The sequence below is a fragment of the Raphanus sativus genome, chromosome 4, assembly GCF_000801105.2.
Source record: "Raphanus sativus cultivar WK10039 chromosome 4, ASM80110v3, whole genome shotgun sequence".
NCBI lineage: Eukaryota > Viridiplantae > Streptophyta > Magnoliopsida > Brassicales > Brassicaceae > Raphanus > Raphanus sativus.
This window is the reverse complement of record NC_079514.1, coordinates 24,699,370-24,705,369: the sequence shown is the minus strand read 5'-3', so window position 1 is coordinate 24,705,369 and position 6,000 is coordinate 24,699,370.

Below are 6,000 nucleotides of genomic sequence, written 5' to 3'. Positions count from 1 at the left end.
CTTTAAATTTTCAAAATCTATAAGAAAGATAATATATTACATATAAATTTTCATAACATATATGTCAAAATACCTTAATTTAACATATAAATTGGCTTTCTTTGAATATCTGGATAAAGAATCAATAGATATTTAACTATTTTGGTGTTTTCAGTATACTTTAGTTATTTTAAACATTTACTTTTGACTATTTGCATATATTTTCCGAGTATTTTGGAAAACTTAAAGGTATCTTATATATTTTTAATATTTTTAATATACATTATATATAAAAATAATGTATATATTTAAGTATATAAATTTATTTCGGATACATTCGGGTACCCAAAATATTTCGGTTCGGATCAGGTTCGGTTTTGGTTCTTTAAATACCGAAATTTTGAACCCATTAGGATATTTAATCAATTTTGGTTCGGATTCGGTGCTACTTTTTTGGATCGGGTTCGGTTTAGTTTTTCGGGTTCGGATTTTTTGCCCAGCCCTAACTAGACTTATACTAAAGACTAGACAGACTAACTTATCGAGAGTGTTTGCGAAAAATTCACTGTGTTTGAGTAGGTGGCATTTTTAAGCCTTAAACCACTCATAGTTAATATCTGTCGGGTTTACTTTACCAGAAGGTGAACATGATGTCTTGAACCAACCGGTGTTTTATGTAGACCGAGACAACAGCCATAACGCAGCTTCATTTCCTCGTAGAACTTAGTTCTCTATTGTGTTCATTGTGGCCCTGAACTATTCCTGGTTTTCATGAGTGAACTTAGAGAATATAGCCTTGCATTCATTCTCCTAGAAACGGCCCATTTCACACTCATTAGGTGATTGACCATGAAAAGTATTGAGTAATACTCCGCTTTAGAAGCTATGGAATCATTAAAAGCTTATGCTTATCCTTCTCACATTCGTTAGCACTTGTATCATCTTAGGAGCTGGGATGAGAGTACTTTGTCTCAAAGTGCTTTGGTTAGATTCTGTTAGATTTTGTTTTTCCTTTGAACCTACATCTTGGGATCTCCAGTCATGATAGGTAGGATTGCAGTCAAGCATCCTCATTAGTTATAGGCTTTAAACCCATTCCTTTTGATGATTTAGCAACAACATCTCGTGGCAAACCTTTAGTAAATGGATCCGCTAGGTTGTCAGCCGATTTGATGTAGTCTATTGTGATTACACCAGTTGAGATAAGTTGTCTAATGGTTTTATGTCGTCTTCTAATGTGACGAGATTTACCATTGTATAGATTATTCTGAGCCCGAGCTATAACTGATTGACTATCACAATGTATTCTTATAGCTGGTACAGGTTTCTCCCACATAGGAACATCTTCCAAAAAATTTCTAAGCCATTCAGCTTCTTCTGCTGCTTTGTCTAATGCTATGAACTCAGATTCCATAGTTGACATAGCTAGCACTGTTTGTTTGGTAGATTTCCAAGATATTGCCGCTCCTCCTAGTGTAAAAACATATCCACTTGTGGATTTTGAGTTTTTAGAATCTGATATCCAGTTAGCGTCACTGTATCCTTCTAAAACTGCTGGTTCTTTACCATAGTGAAGCCCAAAATCTTTGGTGTAGCGCAAGTAATTGAGTAATCTCGTTATAGCTTTCCAGTGTGTATGACCTGGATTACTTGTATATCGACTAAGTACGTTTACTGCATGCGCTAGATCTGGTCTTGTACAATTGGTCAAGTACATGAGACTTCCGATCACACGTGCATACTCGTTTTGTGAAACCGCTTCACCTGAATTCTTTGTCAAGTGCATTTGGGGATCTAACGGAGTTTTTGCAGTACTATTAGAGTAGTTTTTAAATCTCTCTAATATTGTTTCAGCATAATGAGATTGAGTTAAAGTAATTCCATTTGAATTTTTTATGATTTTAACCCCAAGAATAACATCTGTTAATCCCAAATCTTTCATCTCAAATTTTCCTTTGAGCATGTTTTTTGTTTGATTGATAATGTCTTTATTGCTTCCAATAATGAGCATATCATCTACATATAAACATAACAAAACATACGCATTTTTGGTAATTTTGTAGTATATGCATTTATCACATTCATTAATTTTGAAACCATTTGACATCATTGTGTTGTCAAATTTTTCGTGCCATTGTTTAGGAGCTTGTTTAAGCCCATAAAGTGACTTTACAAGTCGGCATACTTTGTCTTCCTGTCCAGGAATGACATGGCCCTCAGGTTGTTTCACGTAAATTTCTTCTTTTAAATCACCATTTAGAAAAGCTGTTTTTACATCCATTTGATGGATTTCTAAGTCTCTTAAGGCTGCGATAGCTATCATCGACCTTATAGATGTTATTCTGGTTACTGGAGAATATGTATCAAAATAGTCAAAGCCTTCCCTTTGTCGGAACCCTTGAACTACAAGCCTAGCTTTATATTTTCCACCAGGTTTTCGTGTCATTATCCATCTATTACCTAATGCTTTGCAGCCAGGTGGTAAATCCGTTACGTACCATGTGTAATTTTGCATGATAGAATCGAATTCACTTTTGACAGCTTCATTCCAAAACGGAGCTTCGGGTGAAGCCATAGCTTCTGCCAAAGTTTTTGGAACATTTTCTACTAGAAATGCCATTAGGAAATCATCACCAAAAGATTTCTCCTTTCGAGCTCTTTTGCTTCTCCGAGGTTCATCTTTTTCTTCATTTTCTGAAATATCATTTATTGAAACTTCAACGTTTGTCTCAATTTCTGAGTCCTTGTCGTTGTCTCTTTCTTCTCGAGTTCGTTTTGAACCTTGTTTTTCCTTGTATGGAAAAATATTTTCGAAGAAAGATGCATTTCTAGACTCCATGACTGAATCTTTATGGATGTCTGATATTTCAGATTTATGTACCAGAAACCGATACGCAGTACTATTATGTGCATATCCGATGAAAATGCAATCCACTGTTTTAGGCCCAATAGTGACCTTCTTTGGTGGCGGTACCGCAACTTTTGCCAAGCACCCCCACACTTTGAGGTATTTATACGAAGGTAAATTACCTTTCCATAGTTCATATGGAGTTTTGCATGTTATTTTGTGTGGAATCTTGTTGAGGATATAATTAGTGGTAAGCAACGCTTCCCCCCACATATTCTGGGGTGATCCAGATTCCTGCAACATTGCATTCATCATCTCTTTAAGAGTTTGATTTTTTCGTTCAGCAACTCCATTAGATTCTGGTGAATAAGGGGCTGTAGTTTGATGTATTATTCCATGTTCCTTACAAAATGAATTGAATGGACCATCATACTCGCCTCCTCTGTCGCTTCTAACTACCTTAATAGTTGTTTTAAGCTGATTTTCGACCTCGAGTTTAAATTCTTTGAATTTATCTAAGGTTTCATCTTTGTTATGTAAAAGATAAACATAACAATATTTTGTGCAGTCATCTATGAAGGTCACAAAGTACTTTTTCCCACCTCTAGTTGACATGTATTTTAAATCACATAAATCAGTGTGAATTAAATCTAGAGGTTTATTAGTTCTTTCAACACGAGGTGAGGGCGTTTTTGTGAGCTTAGCCTGTACGCAAACTTCACATTTTTGTTTACTTGTTTTAAACTTGGGAATTAAATTTAAATTCATCAATCTATGTATAGATTTATTATTTACATGGCCTAATCTTTCATGCCATATATTAAAAGACTCAACCAAATAAGCAAGTGGCTCTTTCTTATTCATCGAAACTTTTGGAGCTACAACTTTCGGAGGGACGGTCATTACATTCAACTTGACCAGTCCATCCTTAACATACCTGTGAGGGGTCAAACTCACACCTAGATTTTAGATCAGGTTTTATGTTTAGAAAAGGTTAGGGAAAGATTATCGCGGGCTGAATCCCGTAAGAACTTGATGAATGAACTTTGATTTGTATTGATATAATAGAAATGGGATGGTTACAAAAGATGATCTTTGATGAATACAAAGATTAAAAGAGATTTACAAATAAGAATGTTTCAATGAATGTTGAGTAAAATATCAGTAGGATCGGGATCCTCTTCTTGGTCTTCGACCTTCTCTTTTTATAGCTTTGGACTTCTTTAGGTTGTTTGCAACTGATCTCCGAGATCCTCTCCGCTTGAGGTGGAATCTGCAACAGCTTCCCCTTGACCGGGTCCTGCGCTTCTTCTGGTTACGTCGTGAGCTTCCTCTTCGTCGTGACCTCCTTAGTTAGGATCCTTAGCTTTCAGCCTCCGGTTCTAGCTTAGCTCTCTTTTAGACTTCAGACTCGTGATGGGCTTGTTGTGGCCCATCATCATCTTTATTATTGAATAATCAGCTACCGGGCCATATTCGGGCCCAACAGTTGCCCCCAGCTCTCGAAATGAGGTTTCGTTATTCTCGGGAGCTAGACCTAGCCGCCCAAGCTAGATTCTCTTGTTGAGATCATGATTACTAGCTATCTCAACCGCATTTATTCATATCCGATCGGACGGCTGTAATCCATCTCTAGTCAAATCAACGGTTTTAGATTTAAGCGAGTTTAAATTTCAATTTCCGACTTTCAAGACGTGATGGGATATAAAGCTGAGAGAATTAACTGCTTGTCTCTCCACTTTCTCCACGCCTCTCGACGGTTTCCAAGGTAATTCACACCTCTCTTCTTTATTTTACCGTTTTTTGTCGTTATTATTTTTTTATCCGCCTCTCGATCAATCTAGTTCTTCATCTTGAATTTCTCTCTGAGATTCTGCCTTTTCAATTGCTTGAAGGCTTCCTCACATTTCTCGTCCCATAAGAACTTCTTATTATTTCTTAGGAGCTTGTAAAATGGGAGACATTTATCGGTAGACTTGGATATGAATCGATTCAACGCCGCGATTCGTCCAGTTAGTCTCTGCACCTCCCTGGTCGTCTTAGGTGACGGCATTTCTAGGAAGGTTGCTATCTACTGCGGGTTGGCTTCAATGCCTCTTTCGGTTACGAGATAGCCTAGGAACTCGCCTGAGGGTACCCCGAAAGTACATTTAGTGGGATTGAGCTTCATATCGTACTTGTTCAGGATATCGAAGCATTCCCTTAAATGGGAGATATGATCTTCCCCAGCTGAGGATTTGACTAGCATGTCGTCGATATAGACCTCCATGGTTTTTCCAAGTTGTCCAGCAAACATCTTATTTACTAACCTCTGATAGGTAGCTCCTGCGTTCTTTAATCCGAATGGCATAACCTTATAACAGTAGGTTCCTCGTTCGGTTATGAATGCAGTTTTCTCCTGGTCCTCAGGATCCATCATGATTTGGTTATACCCTGAGAAGGCATCCATGAAGGATAGGAGTCGATGGCCAGCTGTTGCTTCAACTAGGCGGTCGATGTGAGGTAACGGGAAGCTGTCTTTAGGGCAAGCTTTGTTTAGGTCTGTGAAATCTACACAGATTCTCCACTTCCCGTTTTTCTTCTTTACCACTACTGGGTTAGCTAACCAGTCGGGGTAATGTACCTCTCGAATGGACCCAGCTTTCGTAAGTCGGTCAACTTCGTCGTTAACAGCTTGAGCCTTTTCGAGACCTAGCTTACGACGCTTCTGTTTGATCGGTTTGAAAGTAGGGTCAACTTTTAGCTTATGGGTGGTGACGTTCGGATCTATTCCTTTCATGTCACTAGTGGACCATGCAAAGGTTTTGACATTGCTTTTCAAGAAATCAATGAGCTCTTTTTTTGTCTCAGGAGGTAGCTCGGATCCGATGCTCACCTGTCTTTCAGGATCTGAGTCGTCGATGCAAACTTTTTCAGTTAAGTTCCTGGGGGGACCTCGAATATTTTGTTGCATTTCGCGACCCTCCTGGATCTGTAATTGCTATTGGGGGGACTTTTTGAGGATTTCGAATCCTCCCAAATAGCAGATCCTGGATATCTTCTGGCTACCATGTATGGTAGCTATCCCTTCGGGTGTTGGGAATTTTACGCACTGATGGTACGTTGAGGCTACTGCCTTCATTTTGTGGATCCAAGGTCTTCCCAAAATCGCGTGGAACGGGGAAGGTCTATCG